We start from the raw sequence: 27463 nt of genomic DNA, 5'->3' as shown, positions 1-27463 counted from the left end.
CTTTTCATTTCTTCTCTGTATTTTTTTCAAACTGTGAAGCACATAGGCAAAGTTGTATCACACTCCTTTGATGTAAAACTTCAATACCTGCATTTAGGTATCTGTTGATATGGCAAGAAGCTTTTCTACTCTCAGTAACCCAACACTGGTCAAGAATAATGGGTAGAGTTATTTAGACAACACTCCATCTCAGTATCTGGCCCAGGGAGACATAGGTGTTAGAGAGTATAGGACAGAGTTTACAGTTGATTTCATGGACCCAGCAGAGAATTCCACATTGTTTTAAGAAGAGTAATTCTCTTTATCAATTTAAGTATAGTACATGCATATTCAAAGAATATTTTTTGCCAAGCAAAGTTGAAAACTGTAATCAAATAAACAGAATATATCAAACCAACCAAAAAAGACATTTGAACATTTGAATAATAACCCCTGTGATAAATTAATATTTTGGAGAAAACATATTTTATTTTAAACAAAAGTAATATTCCCTAAAGGAATGCAAGATTATTTTATTTATTTGATTTCATTTTGTGAATTTGTTGTTGTTCATTTTGTGCAGAAAATTGATGTAACACTGCGGACTTTGAATTTAGAATTCAGTGTGTTTGTTTCTCCACTACTTGTGTGGACTTTGGGCAAGCTTCTCTTGCTCTATGAAACTCTGTTTCACTCTGAAGCCTTCTACAATCATTACTTGTTTCTTATTAGACAATTCTTATTAACCTATTTGCATGTGTTTGTCAAACTATTAGAAAAGATGAAAAATCTCAACTCTTGAGATTTTAAAAACAGAGATGCTGAGGTGCATCAGTTTAACTTTGCTTAGGATGAGAATGTTATAAACTAAATTGTCTGCTCACAAAATTCATGTTAAAGTACTAAGCCTGAATTTTGCTACAGACATGCATTGTTTTATTCAGTATCACTTAATTTCATTTTGCAGATATTGCATTTTTTACAAATTGAAGGTTTATGGCAACGCTGGGTACAACAAGTCTGTCCAACAGCATTTGGTCTCTGTGACACATTTTGATAATTCTTGGAATGTTTCAAACTATTAAATTACTATTTTATTTGTTATAGTGATCTTGTTGTTATCATTGTAATTATTTGAAGGTGCCATGAACCATGTCCATGTAAGATGGCAAATTTAATCAATAAATGTGTGTACTCTGAATGCTTCACTATGTTCCATTTCTCTGTATATGGGCCTCCATATTTGCTGCAACATGATGTTAAAATTAGGACAATTAATAATTCTATGACGGTCTCTGAAGTGGTCAGGTCAAATGAACAGTCACACATCTCTCATTTTAAATCGAAAGCTAGACATGATTAAGCTTAGTGAAAAAGGCATGTCAAAAGTTGAAATGGGGGGAATGTAGGACTCTTATACGAGTTAGCCAAGTTGTGAATGCAAAGGCAAAGTTCTAGAAGGAATTTGCACAAAACTTAAGTTCTGGAAGGAAAAAGGCATGCAAATGTTAAGTGAACAACCTTACTGATGATATAGAGAAAATTTTAATATTCTTCTTAGGTGATCAAACCAGCCACAACATACTCTTAAGCCAAAGCCTAATCCAGAGCAAGTTTCTAACTGTTCAATTCTGTGAAGGCTGAGAGAGGTGATGATGCTGCAGAAAAATATGTCTGAAGCTAACAGAGGCTTAAAGAAAGAAGCTGTCTCTATAACATAAAAGTGCAAGGTGATGTACCAAGTGCTGAGGTGGAAGCTGCAGAAAGATTTCCAGAAGATCAAGCTAACGTATTTCGTCAAAGTGACCACACCGAAAAACAGATTTTTAATGTAGGTGACACAGCCTTATATTGGAAAAAGATTTCATCTAGGGCTTTTAAATCTAGAGAGATAAGTCAATGTCTGACTTCAACGCTTCAAAACACAGGCTGATTCTCTCATTAGGGGGCCAATGCAGCTGGTGACATTAAGTTGAAACCAATGCTCTTTTACTATTCTGAAAATCTTAATTACCTTAATAAGTATGCTAAATCTATTCTGTCTGTGTTCTATAAATGGAACAACAAAGCCCAGGTGACAATACATCTGTTTAAAACAAGGTTTACTGAATATTTTAAGCCCACGCTTGAGACCTACTACTTAGACAAAAAAGATTTCTTTCAAAATACAACTGTCCATTTACAATGTGCCTGGGCACCCAAGTGTTATGATGGAGAGGTATGAGGAGATTACTGTTTTCCTTACTGCTAACACAACATCCATTCTCCAGCTCGTAGATTCATGAGTAATTCTTACTTTCAAGGCTTATTATTTAAGGAATACATTTTGTGAGGCATAGCTGCCATAGATATTTATTCTTCTGATAGATCTGATAGAAGTAAACTGAAAAGCTTCTGGGACTAATTCACCATTCTAAATGTCATTAAGAACATTTGTGATTTTTGAGAGGAGGTCAAGATATTAACATTAACAGGAGTTTGAAAGACATTTATTTCAGCCCTCATGGATGGCTTTTAGGGGTTTGAGAATTAAGTGAGGGAAGTAACTGCAGACATGGTAGAAATAACAAGAGAAATGGTATTGGAAGTGGAGCCTGGTGATGTGACTAAATTGCCGCAACCTCACCAAAAAACTACAACAGGTGAGGAGTTGCTTTTTATGGACAAGCAGAGAAAGTGGTTTCTCAAGATAAAACCTACTCCTGGTGGAGATGCTGTGAACATTGTTGAAATTACGATGAAGAACTTCGAATATTACCTAAACTTCTTGTTTTTACTCTGCGTAAAATGCTGTCAAACAGTATTGCATGCTGCAGAGAAATTTTTCATGAAAGGAAAAGTCAAATGATGAGGAAAACTGTATTTGTCTTATTTAAAAAAATTGCCACAGCTATCCTAAGCTTCAGCAACTCCACCCTGATCCACTAGCCGCAATCAGCACTGAGGCAAGACCCTGCACCAGCAAAAAGATTACAACTCACTAAAAAGGCTCCGATGGTTGTTAGCATTTTTAAGCAATACCTTAATTTTTCACTAAGGTATGTGTATTTTTTGATATAATATTGTTGAACACTAGAATATAGCGTAAATATAGATTTTTATAGGCACTCACTGAGAAACCAAAAAACTTGTGTGACTTGCTTCATTGCAATATTTGTTTCATTGTAATAGTCTGGAACTGAACCCACAATATCTTTCCAGTATACCTGTATGCCTGTATTCGGAGACAGGGTTTTCTGGGGTCAATTAAAGTTAAACTTACTAGTATAATTATTAGCAAGCAATATATGCAGTGGATACTCTTATTATGTATCTGACTTTCACTCTATCCTTAATCTCCAACCTATCCTTCTCTTAGCTTAATCACTATTATAAGGAACACTGAATATTTTACCCCAGATGTGATTTATTAAATCATCTACTGCTTAAATATTCTGATTATGGCCATATTGGCATGGGATATAGGTAAGGAAGTGCCATGATCTTCCTCTTTAAGATAAATTCAGGAAAATTATTCAGGTGAGTGTCAAGAGTACTATAGAAGTCAAAGGTGGGGTAAATGTGAATTCATAGGTACTGATTGACAGACATTGGCCTAGGCAGTGGAGCCATAAAAAGAGATGATTAACTAGGTCTATTATCTTCTGGAGTTTCTTTTCTACAAAGATAATAAGATATTAAATAATTAATTAATAAACAAGGTAAATTTAGATGTTTATATTATATGTTAACATGCTAATGAAAGCAAAATGGCAGAGTGATGTGATGAACAGCACCAGGAAAGGGGCAACTTCAATTTGTGTGACCTCTTACAGAGGCGAAGGAAAGGCCTCTGTCATAAATAATTATGGAAGAAAACCTAAATGACCAGAAAATACTTTCCATGAAGAGATCAGAGGAAGGACATTCGAGCCACACAAAATTACAAATACAAAGGCAGAAATAAGCCTCACATTTACAAAAAACAGGACATTTAAAAAATATGTAGATTGAACATACAGGCATGGGAGGGAGTGGTGAGAGAGAAAGTTAGAGAGAACTGACACATGGGTTTGTTGGCCAGAGCAAAGAATTTCAATTTTGTTTTGCGTAGAATGGAAGCCGTTGGACTGGCTATGTAGAAGAGTGATGTGCCATGTCTGTACCCATGCAACAATGCTGCATGTTCTTCACATGTACCCCAGAACCTAAAATGCAATAATATATACATAAAAAATAGTAGAGTTCAAGAGGAAAAAAATTTACAAGTTGTGATGTCAACTTACCGGTGGTTGGTCAGGTTTCTATTTCATTGAAATGTGGTTGCCTAGCTTTACTTTAATTATAAGAGATACTCTAGCATATCTATTAAACAAGTTACTCTTTCTTACAACCACAAACTCACTCACTCTGCAACTAAACCATCACTTTGATTTCTGCAAGTGTTTATGTATCTCGGGGTAGAAATAAATTGCACATATGCACATAAATATGAGCACGTATTGTGTTCCTCTAATTATAGCAGACGTGAAAGAAACACTAACTAAAATATGTATCTGAAAGTGGGTATTATTGATTAACCTAGAATTATAAATAGAGTTACCATTTTTGTGTGTGTGTGTCTCAGCATAGAATACATATGTATCTGGATATAAAAGTTTGGGAGGGCATATTTTAAAAATTAGTGTGAGCTATGTGTATGCACAGAGATGTATTTAAGACAATGTGTGATTATATTTTTTCATTTATTATGGGTTCTCACTATGGATTAAAGGCATTGCTCCCCCTTTTATTATGTCAATTAAAAAAAGAGACATATTCAAGAGAGAGAAAAAAAAAAAAAAAAGAAGAGTGATGATATATGACTGACATTCAAAAACTAGACCTCTAGTTGACCAATTGCATTAAAATGTCCTAGAGGCGGGGAATGGGAAATCAGAAGCTTTTTACCAATTGACTCAAGTTAGCCTTATGATCAGTTTGAAAATTTTTGTCTTAAATGAAGAGTGTCAATATTAGCCACCAGAAAAATGGTGCCGAAGTAGGTGAAAATATTTCAGAACCCTAAAACTCAGATAAATTTATTCACTCTGAGTCTGTCTCAGGAACATTCATAAAAATCAGATTCTTTCTCAGAAACATTTATAAAAATTTCCACTTAAATTAACTTGCTCCTTGATTTCCTGGAGCATATATTCGAGAGAAGCAAGTCAGACATTAAATAAATAAACAAAAGGGACACCAGTTCCTGTCCTAAAGGTAAGGTGACACTAAACAGCAAATAAAAGACACTATGATAAGTCAAGAAAAAAACTGCAGAAGAAAGGAAAAACCTTTTTCCTCCTTTGTGAACAAGTGGCTTTGCATGTTCCTTTTGCAACGTGCATCTGACCCTGTTTATAGGTTTTCCTCATATGTAAGATTAGGATTGAATTTATAGTTTAAAGATTACATAAAATAAAACTCGTATAGTGTTATAAAGAATTCCTGACAAATGTAGGTGTTAAAAAAAAAAAGAGATGTTTCTCCTCCATCCCCTTCTTCTGCTGTTCACCGTTCACTAAGAACACGTTCACTAAGACACTTAAACTCCAGGATATCACTGGCTTCTTCACCCATAAAATAAGTAGGTTTGGAGAGACTCTGTCGGACGTCTGTCACGTGAAGGCAGAATCATGCTTTTCTCTGCAATCTAAAATGGGCCCTGATACCCACACATCATAGCATGATTCAGGAGCACATGTCAGCTCAGAGAATAGCTTCTCTTAATTATTCAGTCAACTTCGCTGTACCTTGTGAAAAGAAGTGTCTGTTAAAAGGGTCTTGAAGCTGTTGCATTTGTTTCTAAGGCCTTTGATGTTTCAATTATTAATAAAATATTAATATATGTATGATAGCATTTTAAAATATTCTTATTTCATTACAAGATAGTTGTGCCTACATTTTATTTTTAAATCTGGTGACTAAAATCTTTGCTATTATACTTTATACTTTGCATAAAAATATAGAATACACACATTATACTGTGCATAAAAACCAATCTAAAACTAAATTATTTTTAGACCTACTTTTAAAAATACCATGTCAGGTTTTATAAAGTGTGCAATAGATTATTTCCATTTTTCTCAAGATTAAATTTAAAATTATAAGTAACCTTTAAGATACACTAATAAGTGTTTAAAGAGAAGTGATTTTCCTTGCACTTCCTTTTCCCCGTTCCATCCCCTCCAAAATGAAAAACTTCTCATTTAAATCTAGTTGCATATATCATAAAATATTTAGGAAAAAATTTGAGACAAAATGATAAAACATCAGTATTTGGGAAAAGAAATTGAAAAGATAGGAAAATATCTCATTAAATGACAGAGGATTAAATATAAAGTTGGAAGGCAGGTTTTCAGAAAGACGAATTAGCTTTATATACTAGGGCTTAAGAATTTGTACCATTGTCTAAATATAGTACAAGAAGCAGTTTATCAATTACTTCTTATATACTACTTAGTTACTTAAGTAGTGAACAGACATATTTACACATAGTGGACATGTTTATTAGTGTACACACATATTACTTGAGTGTACATAAACTAAAATCAAATAAATGGATTACAGAGGGTAATTCATGTAAAAATTAGTCATTACAAGTATATAACAGTAAAAGTTTTCACATTAGTTACCTGAAGCAACACATAAAAGAAGAGGGTTTACTTGGTAAAGAAAGGGTTTTACTCAAATACATCAATAATAAATGCATGATACTAAAGACTGGGTTTTTCCTGCCATCATTTTAAGGGAGAGCCTGATAATGAATTATTAACTGTATCTCAGGATAAATGCTTATCATAATTGGTAAAGATTCATCAATGATTTTCCTATACATAAATAATATTTAGCAGAATATAAACCTATTTTAATTAGGGAATTTTAAAGTTACAATTATGTCAACATAAACTGATGAGGCTATGTGACAGCCGTCTAGGCAAAAAATGAGTCTTCAATGGAAGCATAATGTACATACATCAAATTCACAACAAGACAATGATAGAGCCACAAAAAGCCAAGGAAATTCACCATTAAGTGTTGAACAGGTCTTTTTGTTAGAGGCTTATTTATATATTCCAAGAAAGAAGGTGTCTTTTACTGGTTAACCTATCTGGTTGCTTTTTGTGAACTGATGAATAAATACATTCATGCCTGTAATTGAAAGTGACCCTTATGGAGGAAAGCTGATATAGTGCACGAATATATTCACAAAGAATTGGAGTGGATTTAAATGTGTTGCATTTAAAAGGATTGGTTCCTTCTTATTTGATCCTTTGTATAATTACAATATGATGAAGATGGCGCTAATTATTATAATAGTGTCCTCATTCAATGCCATTTATCTGAAGAGATCAAAGACATTCAGGAATCTCAACTAAATAATCCATTGTGGTAAGCATTAAGAAAATACATTTGTCTAAGGAGTAGCAAAGCGAAATAAAATGTGCTCATGTGAAAAGCAAAGCAAGTTTATTTGGCTTAAAATTTACTTTTAAGTTTTCTGCCACAGAGCTGAGAAGGTGCCTAACAAGTCTGATTAAGTCAGTAATGCATTTAACTGCAGGGCTCAAAGGCTAAGTGAAATTCTCTCAGACCCTTTCCTTTTTTTAGAACCTCATATAAAAATATGACATATTAAATCCCTATCGATGTACAGGACACTGAATTTTCTTTTATATGAGATCCAGTAATCCAATTCAGAGAGGCATGTTCATTCTAAGCCACTACCTATAAGAATCGCTAAGAAAATTTGAGGAGATTATAAACAAGGAAACTATTTAGGGTAAATAATATCAGAATTTAGGAGTCTGTTAAGAATGCTATATAATTTCAGTCTGAATATAGTTGCTCAGAAGAGAAATAGAGAATATTAAAGCATGAGACAATCATTTGCTATGTGTGAGAGCTATTGGCCGTTCTTCATTTCTTTCACATCTAAAAGTAAAAATCTGACACATTTTTAACCCATCTCGAAGTACAATTCATTTTCACACACAAGTTTCCAGTGCCATTTGAATAGATACTTTTATTAATATAAATGAAATAATTTCCTAGATAAATTATATTTTATAATTACATAATTATGGCCTTTACTGTGTCACCCATAGTATCTCACTTGTGAGTCACATAATAAATGTTTATGTAATTACAATTATGTGGCATTGTTGTATTTAATGTAACAGAGGTATTTGATACAAACTTATGCAATTCCTGGCCTATTTGGTCCTGAAGCAGGAATAATATTAAAGTTCTCACTCTTATTAGAGAGGCAATATTTTGCTGTTTTATCCAGTTCCAAGATTTGGCATATTCTAATGTCATTTTTTAAAGTTTAAAACCATATTCCCTTTTTATGTGAATATTAAAAGGTGATTAGGAGCTGTCCTCTAGGGTTCTTTCAAAAAAACCAGGTGTCTGGATTCTCAGAAATTGATCCTTAAGGGGAGATCTGTCTCTAGAATAAGAACAAGTTTAGAGAATTGTATGAGTTTTATGGCTTCCTCTTCTGATTAGGTGCCAAGACAGCCACATAAAACACTGCTAAATAGGCAGCATTAGGAAATGCTACAATGAAGAGAATGAGCTCAAAAGACAAAGACTAAGGAGATTTCCATTAAAACATTAAGTAATGCAAATATTAGCAATGTCTACAGAATTAAGTTTTACAGATTGTTCAAATCATTTAAAAGTATCCAAAGCACATGGTAATCATTCACTTTATTCTCTATATAAGTACTATTCCAAATACCCGCAATATCATCTATCTTTATGTAATAAAAATAATACTTTTTACCTTCAGAATTTTAAAATATATTATCAGCATATACCTCACATAATATTATGTGCTGTGGCTAGTGGCTGCGAGATGAGGTACAGGACGGAGAAACATACAAATATTTAAGAAGTAGCTCCTACCACAAAGAACTATGAAGAACTGTTCAAAAGCTAACATAATAAGCAATAACTATTGGATATTAATCATTAATAAATAATTGCGTAAAAGCTAATATAATGATAATCTCTTTCTTTCTCTTTCTTTCTCTTTCCTTCTCTCTCTCTCTCTCTCTTTCTCTCTTTCTCTCTCTCTCTCTTTCTTTCTTTCTTTCTTCTTTCTTTCTTTCTTTCTTTCTTTCTTTCTTTCTTTCTTTCTTTCTTTCTTTCTTTCTTGTTTCACTCTCTCTTTCCTTTTTTCTTTCTTATACTTCAAGTTCCGGGGTACATGTGCAGATCCTGCAGGTTTGTTACACAGGTATACATGTGCCATGGTGGTGGTTTGCTGCATCCATGGCCCCGCCATCTACATTAGGTATTTCTCCTAATGCTATCCCTCCCCAATCCCCAGACCCCCTGCTATTCCTCCCCTAGTCCCCCCACCCCCAGGCCCTGCTGTGTGCTGTTCCCCTCCCTGTGTCTGTGTGTTCTCATTGTTCAACGCTCACTTTTGTTTTGATTATTATCTATAACATAATTCCTATATTTATGACAAAATATAATATTTTGTAGTTACAACTGATGTAGTGCTAATTCCATTGCAAGAATGAAAGAATATTTTTGAATGAAACAGTTTTCTAAATCTTCTTTCATGATCTTTCATTTTTAAGAGCAATGAAGCCTCTTTTGTGGGAGGGATTGCTTTCTTTAATATGGAAGATCTCACCTTGAAACCATTACTTAGAAGTACTTGAAAATTGAAATTGGTGACCTGATTACCAAGAAATAATTAACCCAAGAGAGATTACAGGAAATGAAGGCTAAACTGGGGGCATTAAAACAATTCAAGGGCCTAGGTATCCCTTTTCTAGGAGACAAAATATCTAGAAATGTAATAGTTGGAGTTACACAAATTTAAATTTAAAATTAAAAGTCTTATTGATGAATGTGTTGTTAACAAAAACCACAGATTCAAATATTATGAAGAATGCCCTGTTTTCTTAAACTCTGAAAGAAATAAAGGAAACTCGTCACAGTTAGAAGCTGCAATCTAAACATAAAAGTGAAGATATCCGTATTACAGTTTCATTTTTATTAAATCCCCTAACCTCACCTTTCCAAATAGCATTTTGAGATACACTAAAAAGGCACATGAACCTAGTAGTAAACAAACTTCACAAGGTTAATACATTTAAAAAACCTATTTTAATAAAATATTTGAAAAGAAAGTATGATACATCCATGAATAATATTCATATGTATACACACATTTGAAAAGAAAAGGAGTCACAGTGTTGCCTTCCAACGACAAAGAGGGTTATAATACTGAAGGAAGCATCATGAAGTTTGTTTAAGGGAGAAAAACATTATGAACACTTTTTATTATTTTTGAACTTTAAGAAAACAACATAAAATTTTGATTAACATGAAGGGGCTAATTGCTAACCAGTGGAGATTTTGCATGAATTCACTCACATCCGTTCATATTCATTTCGCAAATATGAAAATTGCCATATTCAGTGTCAGCTACTGGGGACACTAAAATCATTTATAAAATATATTAATTTAAATATTATTAAAATTAATCTTACATTCAAGCAAGAATTGTAATTCTTTTTAAAAATACAATAAAATCAGTGAGGGTTGTGATAGAAAGTAAAAGGTAGGTACTATGGGAGTACAGGAAGATGTATTACCTGAAATAGGGATGTTTAAGCTAAGAATAGGAGATAGTAAGCAAAAATATGATTAGACAAACAAAGGGTTTCACTGCTGACAGTTTGTGGAACAGCAGCCCTGCAGACAGATAGAGACAAACATATCACAGGGAGAATGACCTTGCTTGAAGTCTGCAAGTAGTTGCCTCACTTATCTGTGCTTCCATATTGTCTACACTTATCACAATGATAGTGTGCATAGCAGTAACTTGCATTTCATAAGGTACATGTCTTTTTACCTTAGATCCATACATTATTTTCTTATTCAACTAGGTATCCTCAAGTGCTTAACAAAATTAAAACTCAATAAATAATTTCATCCTCACCTAAAGCAGCACAGTTACTCATTCTTCCCTGTTTATGAAATATATAGATGATAGATAGATAGATGATTGATTGATAGATAGATAGATGATAGATAGATTCAATTCTGTCCCTTCAAAATTCATATGTTGAAGTCCTTGCCCCCAGTACCTCAGAATGTGACTGGTTTTAAAGATAGGGTCTTAAAATCAGTGATAAAATTAGAATGAGGTCATTAGAGTCAGTTTCAATCCGATATGACTGGTGCCCTACAGAAAGAATAAATTAGAAGACAGACACCAAGGCAAGATCACATGAAGACATGAAGATAAGATGGCAATCTATAAGCCAAGGAGTGATACCTCAGGAGAAAATTAATAGAAATATTCTATTGTTTAAATTACCTAGTCTGTGTGTGTGTGTGTGTGCGCGCGCGCGCGAGGGCGCGCGCACGCACACACACACACACACACACACACACACATATATATATATATATATACATACATATACATATACCAAAATAGATCATTTGATTGGATGTCTTAACTATCTTTAAATCACTAATTTTGGCCAATAGATGGTTGACTCTGAATTGGGAAATGTGACAATGATACAGTTCACCAAACTCCTGCAAAAGGACATCTATTGTCACTTTCTTAACAAGAAGCCTATGAATGTTTTCAATAAACCATGTCAATTCAACTTATTAATCACAATTTATAGTGTTTTATATGGATTGTTACTGATGATAATTATGCTTTGGGAATGCAAAGTGATCTCCAGAACATTTCAGCTGAGAAATAAGAATTTGATTTAAAATAGTATTCACCGAAAAGAAAAGAAAGGGTGAGGTAGGAGACAATTTAGCTGTATTTTGGTATTAACTTTGATGTGTAAGACAAGAGAAAAGAATAAAATAAAGATGACATTTAGGTTTCTGGTTTACAGGATAGTGATGCCATCAACTAAATTTTAAAACTCTCTCTCCTCACAAAAAGAGCAGAGTTGGGACAGAAAAAGATTAAGTCAATTTTAGATATTCTAAATTTGAAGTGTTAGTGTATTACTAAGTAGAGATGTATTAGTATCTTAGTGAATAAAGATATCAGAGGGTTAGTGAAATTCAGACAGACTAAGTTTGGAGTAAAATAAAATCAACAGAGTCAACAATGTGGGATCAGAAAGAAGGATTTGTAGGTTTTTATCTAAAAGGCCATGATGTTAAGTAACAAACACCAGCTTAAGAGATATGTGTTATGAGTTAAAACTGGAAGAAACCAAATGTATAAAGAAACAAGCTTCTTAAAAAAAAGGTAGCAAAATCAGGAGTTTTGTTTAATGTAATCAAAATATTCTTTTTTATTATATTTTAAGTTCTAGGATACATGTGAAGAATGTTCAGGTTTGTTACATAGGTATACACGTGACATGGTGGTTACGCACACCCATTAACATGTTATCTAGATTTTAAGCCCCACATGCATTAGTTATATGCTATCCTTCCCCTTGACCCCCATGCCCCAACAGGCCCTGGTGTGTGATGATGCCCTCCCTGTGTCCATGTGTTCTCATTATTCAACTCTCACTTATGAGTGAGAACATGCAGTGTTTGGTGTTCCGTTTCTGTGTTAGTTTGCTGAGAATAATGGTTTTCAACTTCATCCATGTCCCTGCAAAGGGCATCACCTCATTCTTTTGTATGGCTGCATAGTATTCCATGGTATATATGTGACACATTTTCTTCATCCAGTCTACCATTGATGGACATTTAGGTTGGTTCCAGGTTTTTGCTATTGTATATAGTGCTGCAATAAACATACATGTGCATGTATTCTTACAGCAGAATGGTTATAATCCTTCGGGTATATACCCAGTAATAGATCTTTGAGAAATTGCCACACTGTCTTCCACAATGGTTGAACTAATTTACAGTCCCACAAACAGTGTAAAAGCATTCCTGTTGCTCCACATCCTCTCCAACACCTTTACACACACACACACACACACACACATACACACACACACGCACAATGGCTTTGCAGGAACCTGGATGGAACTGGAGACTATTATTTTAAGTAAAGCAACTCAGGAATGGAAACCCAAACATTGTATATTCTCACTCATAAGTGGAAGCTAAGCTATGAGGACACAAATGCACAAGAATGACACAATGGGCTTCGAAGACTTGAGGGAAAGGATGGAGATGGGGTGATGGATAAAAGACTAAAAATTGAGTTCAGTGTATACTGCTTAGTTGATGGGTGCACCAAAATCTTACAAATCACGTCTTAAGAACTTACTCATGTAACCAAATATCACCTGTTCCCCAAAAGCCTATGAAAAAAAAAATATATATATATGTATATATATATATATTAGGAAAGGTGACATAGTTTAAGAATTTGAAACTTTGAGGCAATAAAAGATGGTGATTTGCTACTATTCATTACTGTATTTTCAGAAAATAAGTTTTATCTCAAAGTAATACAAATTAACTCAAAATTCATAATTAGACTATAAGAATCTGGAAGGTAGGTTAATTATTTAGATATATATACTATGGAAACAGAAAAAGCAAAGTACAACTGGTAGGATTGATGCATAAAATATATGACACATCTAAAATAGCCAAATTCATAAAAGTAGAGAATCAAATGGTGTTTGTTAGAGGCTATGAAAAGGAGAAAATGGTAAGGTGTTGTTCCTGAGTACACTCAGTTACGCACGATTAATACATTCCAGATCTCTATACAACATAGATGCTATAGTTAACAATGTTGCAGTGTGCACTTTATGTTTAATAGAACAGATCTCATGTTAAGTGTTCTTACTACAAAACAAAATCAAACAAAAACCACTACAAGAGAACACTAGAAATGCTTTGTCAGTGATAAATATGTTTCAATACTTTTAGGGGGTGGCAGTATAGGTGTATACATATGTGAAATCTCATCAAAATGTATACATTAAATATGTGCAATTTTTGTATATCAATTATACCTCAATAAAGTTACAAAAAGAATGAATCAACACTTCGAAAACTTTTTTTAAAAAGAAAAATACTGTTTTTTTAAGTGCATTATAGACAGAACTGAAAACTTCAGAACACTAAAAACTTAGAAAGTATACTGATAATAGAATACTTTTTGGAAAAGAAATTGCAAATATAAAAGAAACAGTTAAAATTTGCAAACCTTTATTTAAAATAGTAGATATTTATAAAATATACTCATTAGCAAGTTTTAGCATGCTTATCAATTCCTATAGGAGCAACAAGAATAAGGCAGATGGAATGAATTGGACCCCAATATTTTTCTTTTTCTCTACAAAGCAACTTCAAATGCAAGAAATAAAATTAATAGAAGGGTGTAGGAAAAAATGAAAGCAAGAACAAATAAATACTACCCCTTTAGATGTCTTATATCTGTTTTTCTCCAATTTGGGAATGTATAGTAATTCACCTGAAATGTCTGTAAATATCCAGATTGCTGGATCTGACCTTAGACTAACACACAAAAATAGCTTGGGCAGACCCTAAAATCTGCCTTTTTTTTTTTTTTGCAGGTTTGTAATATGCCCACCATTTAAAAAAATATTTTATTGAGTTTTAGGTTTGGGGGTACATGTGAAGAACATGCAGGATTGTTGCATAGGTACATACATGGCAATGTGGTTTGCTGCCTTCCTCCCCATCACCATATCTAGTATTTCTCCCCATGTTACCCCTCCCCAACTCCCAGCCCACGCTGCCTCTCCCCTAGTTCCTCCTCACAGACCCCAGTGTGTGATGCTCCCCTCCCTGTGCCCATGTGTTCTCATTATTCAACACTGCATTTTTAACAAGAGGTTCTCTGGAGACTTATTTGAAAATTGACCCATGTAATAAAAAATTGTAAAAAGATTCTTTTAGAAAATGCAAGGAAAAAATGAATTCAAGAGGTTCATTATAGAAATGTATCTAAGAGTAAAAAGGTAGTGAGAAAATCTTGAAGAAATAAACAATGTAATCATGTCACAGTTAAAAAACGAACTGATTACTTTAAGATGGGGCCAAGTACAGGAAGTGTACTGAAACACCTATATTTTAGTTTTATGTGAACTTTCATAAGATTTCGAACCTTTATTTTTTTTTTCATGTTTTAAGTAAATCTTTAAGTTTAGAATAGTTTCAGATTAAAAAAAAAAAAAAGAACACTTTCAGATTTACAGAATAGTTAAGAAGATATTAGACGGGTCCTATACGTCCCACACTGTGTCTGTATGATAAATATTTTATATTAGTATGGGATATTTATAATATGAGACATTGATTATTCACTGTTAATATACATTTATAATTCATTCAGATTTCTATATTCCTTAGCTAGTTTTCTTTTTCTGTTTCAGGATCTATCCACGATACCACATAGCATTTAACATAATATCTTCTAAGCCTCTGCTTTTCTATGACAGTTCTTAGGCTTTGCTTGTTTCAGGTGATCTTGACAGTTGAAAAGTCCTAAAAAAGGAACTCTGTGGGGTGTAACTCCATTGGGTTTGTCTGATATTGTTCTCACGGTAAAACTGAATTACAGGCTTTTAAAAGGTAGATCACAGAGGTGTAGTGCCGTTTTAATCATATCATATGAGTACTAGCTTGATCTGCTTATTTCACAATGTATGCATGTATCAAAACATCACATTATATTCATGAATATATATATAATTATCTACTTAAAAACAATATAAAACTGAAGGTAATCATTTTGTTCAGTTTTGAACTGTGACATGATTGTAATATTATTTCTCCAACATTTTCCCTCTATAATTATTTTCCTCTTAGATGAAGTTATATAATGAACTTCTCAATTGTTTTCTTACATTTTTTAAAAATAATTTTTAACCTTTTATTATGTTGACCAAGTTCAAAAGAGTACATATTATACATATGGCTAATTTCTTTTGTTATTTACCTTGATCACTTTTACAAGGTAGTGTTTGTCAGGTTTCCCTGCTGTGATGTTATGCTTTTTCTCTCCCTTTCCACACTTTGCATTTGAAAAGAGTCACAATGCATAGATCACACTTAAGAAGTGCCTCTTTGGGGCAGAGTTTCTATGTAAATTATTTGAAATTATTCTGTACCAGGTATTTGTCCTCTCTCCCTGATTCATTTCATTATTTGCTCATTTATTTATGTCGCTGTGAGACGATGGGTTTTTATTTCATAGTTTCTATTATAATTCAGTATCGGAATGCTTATGTTGCTGCTCAAATTGTTCTACTTTCACCATGGGATGCTCTTTTAGTTAGCTTCTGTGTCTAGCTGACATATCTCCATTATTGTATTTTCGAGTGTATGTCTTTTTGTGTGTGTGTTTTTTTTCTTTTGCATTTTTCTACTTTCTGATTCTAGGTTTGTCTTTTACATGTTCTGTCCCAGCCCTAGAATCAGCCACTTCTCCAAGGAGTTCCGGTTTCGATTCCTAGAGACTGGTATTATAAACCAAGATCTGTGACCTACATGTGTTCAGTGACACTGGAGTGGTCCCGTGGCTCTCTTAGCTAATACAGCAAGGGCATACATGTGTTTAGAATCCCCATGCATATACACATATCTTCAATATTTTGTTTGTATTTATATTAAGCTAAACATGAGTACATGAATACATGAGTTCATACTGTGGGAGATCAGAATATACATCCCCAAAATATAAAGGATTGTTGAGATGCAGGCACTTAAGAACAAGTAGATGCAGAAAAGCTCTCTGTCCTCCCTTTACTTGTCTGAAAGCAGGGCATAAGTCTACAAAGACCCAAGATATGCTGCCCTCAATCTATACCAGGGAGAACCAAGGTCCACTACTGAAGACTTTGGATCCTTTTGGTTCAAGAGATGTTACCAGAGGAATCTGACCAACAAGTTTTACTAAGTAGCTTTTACCTGGCATTTATTTGCCTTTTCCACAGTTGCTGCTGAAAGAGACTCAAAGTCCTTTTCCTTTGTCTTGCCACTTCTCTAAAAATTTATTGTTCTTTGTTGAAGATACTATAATATATATGCTGAAGCCAAAGCCATCTGTTTGAGAACTAGTTCTTCCCTGAGTATCTCCTATGTATATATGAAATAAACATGTTAGTGAATTTCTGTTTGTTTTTCTTTTATTAATCTATCTTTTCTTACAAGGGTCCATTCCAACTAATAACTTATTAAAGCTAAAGGAAAAGTTATTTTTCCTCCCCTACAACACTGATGTTTCCAACTCTAATTCGGTAGTCTCTGGATCTTTCTTGCCTTTTCCCTTGATTGCCTGTAACCACTCACTTCAACAGGCAGACTGCCATTGTTTGTCACCCATTAACTTAATTGTTCAATATACACGTATAGTGGTGCTGACATGTACTCCACGGGAAACAACTTTATCAACTAGGGTACATCACTCATACACATTTACCTTTGTCTTTTATCTTACAGTCTCTACTCATTTTGCAGATTACTTAGATTAACACCTTTCCACCCTAATCCAATCAGTAAGGAAATTTAATACATTTTTAGTATGTTTAGATTATTTTCTCAGTCTGAATCCCATCCTGGAATCCCTCAAATTTCTACATGATTTTTAAAAACGTTTATACATTGAGAGTCTATGTTTATGCTATAATATTCAATGGTTTTGATAAATGCATTATTTTGTGTATGTACCATTAGAGTATCAGGCAGAATAATTTCATCAACTTACAAATTTCCTTTGCCACCAGTGACCTTCTAGAGTTTTATATTTTCCAGAATGTTATATATTTAGAATCATACAACAGGCAAACTTTTCAGAATGACTTCCTTAATTTAGCAAGAGACATTTAAGATTCATCCATATTTTTTTGCCATGACTTGATAGTTCATTCCTTTAATCATGGAATAGTATTCTATGGTATCTATGTACTATAGTTTACATATCTATGTATTTAATAAAGGACATCTTTGTTGCTTTAATTTTGCAGTTATGCATAAGTCTTCTATAACTTTTATATTCCACTTGAGTGTCTGTGTATGTAAGTTTTTAAATCAGATGGTAAATATCTAGTAGAGCAATTGCTAGATTGCATGATAAGGCTACATGTAGACTTATAAGAAACTACCACACTATCCTCCAAAATGACTGTATCATTTTGCATTTCTACTAGCTTTGAATCAGAGTTACTGTTGCTTTGCATTCTCGTGAGAGAAATTTGTGTTGTCATATCTTTTGGATTTTAATTATCTTATGTTTTTTAACTTGCCTTTTCCTAATGACAGATGATGTTGTATGTAATTTCTGTATGCTTTTTTGACATAATAGTGAAGTGTCCTTCAGAACTTTTATACATTTTTACTCTATTTGGTTTCTTATTGTTGAGCTTTTAGGGTTCTCCTTCTGCTTTAAATACACGTCCTTTTTCAGATTTTCTTTCAAATATATTCCTCCAGTCTGTGGCTTGCTCTTTCATTCTAATGGTATTTTTGTTGTGCAAAATTTTCAAATCTTAATAAAGTATACCATCTATTCTTTCTTTAAAAAAATTTTTTTTATTGCACTTTAGGTTCTGAGGTACATGTGCAAAACTTGCAGGATTCCTGCATAGGCACATACATGGCAATGTGGTTTGCTGCCTCTATCACCCGTCACCTATATCTGGCATTTCTCCCCCTGTTAACCCTCCCCAACCTCGCTACCCACCAACTGTCTCTCGCCTATGCACCCCCAACAGACCCCAGTGTGTGATGCCCCCCTCCCTGTGTCCATGAGTTCTCATTGTTCAACACTCACCTATGAGTGAGAACATGCGGTGTTAATTTTTCTGTTCTTGTGTCAGTTTGCTGAGAATGATGGTTTACAGATTCATCCATGTCCCTACAAAGGACATGAACTCATCATTTTTAATGGCTGCATAGTATTCCATGGTGTATATGTGTCATATTTTCCTTGTCCAGTCTATGATCAGTGGGCATTTGGGTTGGTTCCAGGTCTTTGCTATTGTAAACAGTGCCGCAGTGAACATACGTGTGCATGTGTCTTTATAATAGAATGATTTATAATCCTTTGGATATATGCCCAGTACTGGGATTGCTGAGTCAAATGGAATTTCTATTTCTAGGTTCTTGAGTAATCGCCACACTGTCTTCCTCAATAGTTGAATTAATTTACACTCCCATCAACACTGTAAAAATGTTCCTATTTCTCCACATCCTCTCCAGCATCTGTTACCACCTATTCTTTCTTTCATGGATCATTCTTTTGGTATTGTATCGAGGAGCTTATCCCCAGCCACAGTGTCATGTAGATTTTCTCATGTGTTTTCTTCTAGATCTATTATGGCTTTGCATTTTACATTTAAGTCTTTTGAGTTAATTTTTTGTAATGGATAAGGCCTGTCCCTAGGTTCCTTTAAGTGGCATATGATGTAATGGTAAAATGATCAAATACTGATTCACAATGAAATTTTAAAAGGTAATGGTAAAATAATAAATTATTCACCACTGACATTGCTTAACTCTGGCAATAACATTTGTGTAGAGTTGTTTCTTCAATAGCAGGGCATGAACAGGATATGATATAAAATAAAATCTGTAACTCTTGCATATCTTATTTCACATATGATTTGGTACACTTTAAAGAAATTATGAAACAAGCCGAAAAGCTAACAAATATATGTTTGACTCTTATCATATTTTTTAAACTATGCAAATTATTCAAAAGCACATAAACACTAAATACCAAAAGGCTCCATATCTTGATACACAATCAATGATATGGTTAAAGATATTAACATGACGAAGTTAGAAAAACTACTTTTATAGGCTCCGAATTCAGTCAATACACCCTGTCAAAAGGACATTTAAACCGAGAAAATTGAAAACACAGGTAATAAAATTAGGTTGGCTAACTTTGCTATAATTTATTCAGATAATATAACTTTGACAGCTAATTGGTGACAATATTTAAGATTCTGAAATTGCAAAGATAAAAAACCAGGAATCAATACAAAAAGTGTGAGGCCATAGAAAAAGGGAAAAGAGGGCATTACTTTATGATTCAATTAATTTTAGTTCGGCTGCTATGTGTTAAGACACTTTACTCTGTTTTGTGATAGAAAGCTGAATAACACATCGGGCTTCTCTTTAAGGGGCCCACCACCTAATGGGGAGAAAACATGTGTTCAAATAATGTAAGATGTATATCAGAATAGACTTTTATATGAGAAAGGTGACAACTCACTGAAGAATTTATAAGTGTCATAGAAAGGCACTCAAAATACAAGGAACAGCAGATGCAGTGGTATCAATGTATGAAACTGCATTGTGTATTCAGAGATGTATAGACAATTCTGAAATTGAAAAAAGCACAGACTTTCAAGAACCATTTTTCTTAATCTCATATTTTTCACAAGTAGATATTCATGTGGGGTCTTGCCATCTTTATGCGCATACAAATAGAAGTTATATCATTTTATCTTTTAAGTATATTTATTGGAATACATCAAATAAATGGTTCTTCTTTTTTAACCAAGAAATGAAAAAAATTCTTCTGTCCCAAGTGTCTACCTCTTGGAAACTTGAAGCAAATAGAATGAGTGTATTCAGATTCACTTCTACCCATTTATTCTGATGCCAATCACATACGGTGCCCAGAGACAGTGGTTGAAAAAATTAAGGAGAAAAAGCACATGGTTTACACATAAATTATGGCAACCATAAAAGTGACATATCTTAGATGATAACCCGCCATAATTGTAGCATTTTAGGCACTATTATCCATCAATTCTATGCATTTCTATAGCATTGTTCACCCAAATTTGCAAGATCATTGAAAAAGCTGTTGTTTTATACAAAAGTAGTGTAAAATGCAATCAGATATTCACAATTTTGTCCTGAAGTTGGCTAGTAAGACTCCCAGAAGCCAGCTGGGTACATTTTTCCCCCAACTCCACATTCAGTGACCTCATATTGGCAGATTAAAATTGATCATGGTAGCCGCATGTATACAACAGAAATCAACAAATACGACACAACAGTTTTGTTTTCCCCTGGGACAACTAGTTATTAAACACTTTCTAGCACGTTGCTGAATATTTCTTTATGAAAATCTTTTAATATTGGAAGAAAAGTTATTTCATAGTTTATAATTTGCTTGAACATGATTTCTAAAAACAAATACTCAGAAAAATCTTAATACAGGGTAAGGAACACTTGATATTATACATAAAGTGATTATTTATTTTAGAAGTGACTACTCTTGTTAACATTGAAATTTTTGTTTCCAACATGAGCAGTTTTTATGCAAATAAAAAATAATGGAATCTAAATTATCAATATTCTACGTTCTACCTCCTACATTCTGAAACAGTAAAATGAGATTACCACATCAGGTTCCATCATGTGAACCACACTAAGTTCCGAATCAACTCTGTCTTGTATAGGAAAATGATAAAATGTCTGTGAATTTCCACAATTTGCCTGTATTTTGTGTATTAAGCTGTCAGGGACTATCTAAATCACTTCCTTTTCTGTCACTCTGTCTTCGGATAACATCCTTTGAGACACAACAGCATTCAGCAAAGACCCCCATCCCCAAAGTCTCAAAATGATATGTAAATCCTGCAATTCATCATGCTCTGTGTAGTACAGGTTTAATTCTTCCTCCTAGGCCTCAATCTGATGAAACATTACTCTGATATACAGTACAAAAGCAGTAACAAAGATGTTCATATCAGTCCATTGTGAGTTTGTGGCAGGCAGAGAAATCAATGAAGCCAAGGGGACAATAGCTGGAGTTTAAACAGGCTGCTGAAATTTGCTAAGACGCTGACAAAGGGCCTATGCTGAAAGGAGAGCTGCTGTGGAATTCCTTGGCCCCATTATGCGGCTGAAACAATCCTTACTCAGAGAGTGGATTTGCATCTCTAATAGAGTTCAGGCTCTGTTTGTGAAAGCCTTTCGCTAGGCCTGACCCCATGTCTGAGGAGCACATTGATACCCAGCGCCTTGCCTTTGCCTTGTCCCACACCACAGAGAGCAGTATCATGGGAAAATGCACTAAACTAAAAGAAAGCTAAGGGAGGCAAGAGGAAGGGAAAAAAATAAAGGCTTGAGGCAGTTTCGGTGGTACTTAGCAGTGAAAATTACTTTGGCAAATAATAGAACCTACTGCTGGTAATTACTGCTAACAAGCTTCCCCCAGCCCAAATGTGACACTTGGGCTGATGTGAGAAAAGCTGATATAGGCCCAGCTTATTAAGCTTGAATGAAAGGACCCTTTTCCCCAGGAAAATACAGCAACTTGGGGGCTTGCAAATCTTGTAATCTAGTGTTACCAATTATTCAGTGAAACAGAAAAATGGTGCTGCAATATTTAAAATCCTCCTTGGATTTCATTCAGGCTGGTTCCCTAATCCCAAGCAACTGTAATCATGAACATCCTTGGTTTCCTAAACATGTACTCTTAGTTCCAAACAAAATATTTTGGGTACTTAACCTACTTCATGCCAAGGACCACTGGGGAAACCTTTCATACTTGATGCCCAGCAGATAACTTGGCAAAACATTTCTCTCTGGAAGATTTTTAAAAATGTAAACAAATACTCATAATTTGAAAGAAGGCAATAGTCCCCAGAACCCTTTCATGACTTATTCATGATCTTAATTTGAAATTAAATTTGGTGTGGTTTGACTTAGTGATGTTAACCTCTTCATCAACTTTAAAATTGCTTTAATTACCATGGGAACGTAATCACATAAAATTATAGCATCTATTAATTATTATATTAATAAAATACTGTGCTCTATTTGAGAGTAAACTCGTGTTTACTGAGTAAAAAGTAATTAGGAAAATTAAAGAAGTTTCAGTCATGTATTTTATTTGTTACTATATTAACTGCATAAAAGATCTATTCTTCCCTATATAGGACACAGGCATTTATTAAAAGATGAGTATTACTTGTGTGCAGCAATAATTACTTGAAGGATAAATGCTTACTTCAGCATTTTGAATTGGATTCCATTAGTATTATCTGGCATATCCATAACGTTATAAACATTAATATTTTCAGTTTTTCAATATTAATTGACTCTATGCTATAAATGACACTTCTATTATCTAGCAAACTACTGAAGTTTTAAGTTCATTTAAATCAGTGAAACAAAATCATGTGCTACTATGAACCTAAAAAGTATAATTCTGACTTGACTTTAAACTTTTCAATGTAGCTAACCTCTATTTCTTAATACCTCCTTAGTTCATTGTTTGAATGTACTATTTGAATATTTCCAATAATTTGTTTTTCTCCAGCCCAATTGTCTTAGGCATGTGGTAAGTATGATATGTTGTATGATTTTACTATTTTAAGAGTTCATATAAACACATAATCTATATTTGTATGATTTTTTTTTCAAAAAACTTAAAACATATGTTGAACAATATAATAAAGCCAAGAAGTTACATATTTGTCTAATTATTCATTTTGAAATATATGTGTTTAGTTCTAGAATTCTGTACTTCTTTGTGGTTATAAGGCCCGGAAACCTACAATGTTCTTCATGCAGCAAAATATTGTTTGTTCGTATTTGAAGGATTCATGCCATGTGTCACAGTTGAGCCATTCGCTCAGCACCCAGGAGAGTAAAAATAAAGTTAAAACTTTATATTAAACCAAGAAAATACATTTTCCTTAGAATCTAAAATTGTGTTTTAAGATTATAACATTAACTCAAGACAATTTGAAATAACTTTACAACATATTTTATAACTAAATTTATGCTGTTCTTATATCCAATTAATTCCCATGTAGAACTATCTATTTTTCTATTTCTGTGCCGTTGAAAAATCTTAAAGACTCATTAGAAAAAATTAAGATGCTGGCTAAGCTACAATTGTTTTTACAAAATTTATTTTTAAATACCTCTGCATTTAGTTTAGCTTCATCACAATAGTGGATAAATTTAATTAAATAATTCCTTTTTTTCTAAACATAAACTACTACTTGAAAAATTATTCCTCCACCGCCTTGAGCTAAACGCAAGGTGGGTTTAAAATCTTTCAAAGGAAAATAGAATTGTTCAGGCAAAAGCTATTTATAATCAGTGAGTAAAATTTGGCAAAAGTTGGTTAATCTGTGTTAGAAATATTCAATTAAATTGTCAGACTTTATAAAATGAAGATCATTTTATAATATACCCTAGTAAGAAAATGTTCTCTTCTTTCTGATCCAATAATCAGGGAAAAGAAAACCACCACTAGGAATACTAAAGAAGTCAAATAAATGAGTACAGAATACAGCCCTTCTTCAGCTGTTTCCTTAAGCAGTGGAACTTTTTTTCAGATAGAAGGGTGTTTGTGTGTGTGTGTGTGCATGTGCATGTGATTGTGTGTTTTATTATATTATCTCTACTTTGGAACAAAATATGTACAATTAAAATAAAAATTTACTTAAACATTTTTGGTGAGAATGAATGCTATGATTAATTCATATAATTGCTATCCTAATGTGAACTACAGGATGTATTGATGCTGTAATAAGTGTAAATATATGTATATATATTTTATATATATATATATATATGTATATGTATATATATATATATGTATATATATATATATGTATATATATATATGTATATATATATATAGTAGTGATTCTTTATGGGAAAACAAAAATAAATGTAAAGGAAAGGAAAGATAAAACGAGGGAAGGAGGAGAGAAGTCAGAAACTTAGAGGATATGAGAGAAGTGGGTAGAGAGATGGGACTAGAGAGGAAGATGTGGCTAAGGAGTGGGCAGGAGAGGGGGAGCTGACAGAAATATAGCGAAGAAAGAGAAAAGAAACTTGTGCCTCAAGAATATAAACACTTTAATTCATGACACTGTTGTAAGCCTATATTCAGTAGTATACTTTCTTAAAATCCTGTTTTGTCAGTGATTCATTTTTCTGTTTATTGAGTCATAGTTGACAAAAAATGTGTTTATTTTAGATGTACAATGTGATGTTTTGACATACATCTACATTGAGAAATGATTACCACAATCAATCTAATTAACATATCCATCACCTCACATCGTTACCTATTCTTTTGTGTATGTGGTGAGCACATTAATCCATCTCAGACTCTTTGTAAAATCTATTTTAAGCTATTTTGTCTCATCACAAAGAAAATCTGTAGTTAAAAATAGACTTTATGAGAAAATAAGGCTTCCAAGCCCTTTTAATACATTTCTATGGAGAAAAAAAATACAAACTTAATGATAGGCTGTGAAGAGTTTGAACAACAACAAAAAAAAACATGTAAATAAACTGAATAGCTCATCATATTCTGTAAGCCATATATTGTTATTTTAAGTATGTAACAGAGAAAATGAAGGAAAGTACCAGTTTATCAAACAGAATGTGGCAATTAGCATCAAAAACTTTATTCAGCAAAAGTATGTGTCCAAGATTATATCTATACTGTATATAAAATTTGTACATACAATTTGAAGCTGAGAAATGATCACCAGATGAGACTAGTCACTGAAAGTGGGAGTTTGTTGAGACCTTCATTCATTATGATGCTCCAATTAAATTCTTAGTTGTTTAATTCTTTACACTGTGCTACTACTTTGTCCAGTTTTGAAAGTGATAACACCCTTTCATTTTTCCTTTCTCTGTCTACTATCAGATGTTAATTCCTGGAGCTACTTTTTCTTGTATGCCTTCATGTTGTGTATATTACTTTAGTTGCATTTTATTACATTTGGTCTGACCACTGCTGCAGCCTCTGAATCTCCTTTCCCTTCTTCCACTTTTCGCCTTTCCATTCCATTCTGTATAGACTTGTCACATGAAGTATCCTAACATTCAAATCCAATCCTGTCATATTTATACTCAAAAACTTTCCAGTGTCCCTATTGCCTTCTGAAAAGACAATTTACTTGTTTTCACTCCTCAATTATTCAAAGCAAGTATCAAACACTTTCCAAAATCTAAGCTAAATTTCCCTTCCAAACTTATTCTCACTCTATTCTTCTACACATAGATCCTTAGAAGAAGGCTGCTATTCCATGTTTATGTCAATACCATGAATATGTTCCAGATATAATAATTTTGTTCTTCTTGAAGTTCCCAATTCCTCTCTACATCACTATGTGTCAACGTGCAAATGTGACTTCTATTATGACCTCTTCCTGGATCTTACTGGCAAGCAGTGCCTCTGAAACATGATTGCCCCTTACATTAACAAGCCTGTACTTTATTGCAATACTTGCATATTTAAGTTCTGTTTTTTAATCCTCAAAAGTATGTAACAACTTGTCTTCCCATACATATCATTCATTAACATTGAATAAATTTAATACACAGAAATAGGATACCAATTATTTTTAAATTAATAAGAACAATAACAAAAAAGATATTCATAGTGTCAACAGAGTTAGATTATCAAGATTATTTTTCCTTTTTTAAAAATGCTAAATATAGTTATGTGCCTTAAGTGACAAAAATTATTAATAGTGTATCTTTAAGTATACTGATCATTTTCAAATGTGGATACAATTTATCCCATCGAGGTATTTATTTCCAGGTTAATATTATAAAAATCAAAAAAATGGAAACTATTCCTCAAATTTTAATTATGCCTGCACTAGAAATATAAATACAGATAAAAATTGTACTGTAATCTAGCATTTGGGATATGTCTTAAAAGTGAGTTTTCTTTATGTCGTTTTTTCCATAAAAAGCAATAATTCTATTTTTAGAGACTATAAGGTATGATATTTCTTACAATAATATATAAGATCAATACAATATATAATGAAATTTATGCAATCTAAAATTTATAACACTATAGGAACTAGCAAGCTATGAGAGAAGATAGATTGATTCACCTCAAATGTTTTATAGAAAAAGTACTGTGGATATCTTGGAATAGAAAGATTTTTTAAGTGAATCTTTTATATAATTATTGATTTCTTCTTATTCAATCCTACTGAAAGGCTGCAATTTTTCAGTTCCTTTATTCAGAATATAGCATATAAATAAAGATCCTTGAAATTCTCATAACACAGATATATTACAATGGCTTTCATTAATCTTTTATGGGTTGAAATTAGGTAACTATTGATATATTTTAGAATGAAGCTGTAAGATATTTTTAAACTCCTTTTCTTCTTTCCTAAATTCAGAGAAGAGTAATCATTTAAATGTCTCTTACTGTGTTTGTTGTGCTTTGCAAACTGGAATATATATTAAATTTTTCTTAATATAACTGTAAAGATAGTAAATATACTTTATAGCAGTTGGGTATCCTGTTTTGAAGCTACTAGTGAGGTCTAAAAATGGAGTCTCAATTTGTATATTTTACTTTTTTTTCTTTTAAATAATTTATTTCTAATGAATACAACAGAAATTTTATAAACTCAAAACTTGGTACCATCTAAATTTACAAGAATGGTATATTTTTATCTATTTTTTAGTGTTTTGTGTACTGTATAAAATGCTTCAAATAAAAACAGTAACAATGGATTAT

The 27463-nt window shown here is 33.0% G+C and overlaps 1 long non-coding RNA gene across 1 annotated transcript in view; it reads right to left on the bottom strand.

The window, feature by feature from the left end:
* The window catches only part of LOC119473566, a 28683-nt gene extending 16125 nt beyond the window's left edge, over positions 1-12558 (bottom strand). The window contains exon 1 of the long non-coding RNA XR_005202776.1: positions 12464-12558. This is a non-coding gene — a long non-coding RNA (uncharacterized LOC119473566). The remainder of the gene's footprint in view (positions 1-12463) is intronic.
* Between the last annotated feature and the right edge of the window lie 14905 nt (positions 12559-27463).

Source organism: Cebus imitator, unplaced genomic scaffold (assembly GCF_001604975.1).
Source record: "Cebus imitator isolate Cc_AM_T3 unplaced genomic scaffold, Cebus_imitator-1.0 Scaffold168, whole genome shotgun sequence".
In the NCBI taxonomy this organism is placed as follows: domain Eukaryota; kingdom Metazoa; phylum Chordata; class Mammalia; order Primates; family Cebidae; genus Cebus; species Cebus imitator.
Note: the sequence above shows the minus strand (reverse complement) of the source record. Positions and strands in the feature narration are given on the sequence as shown.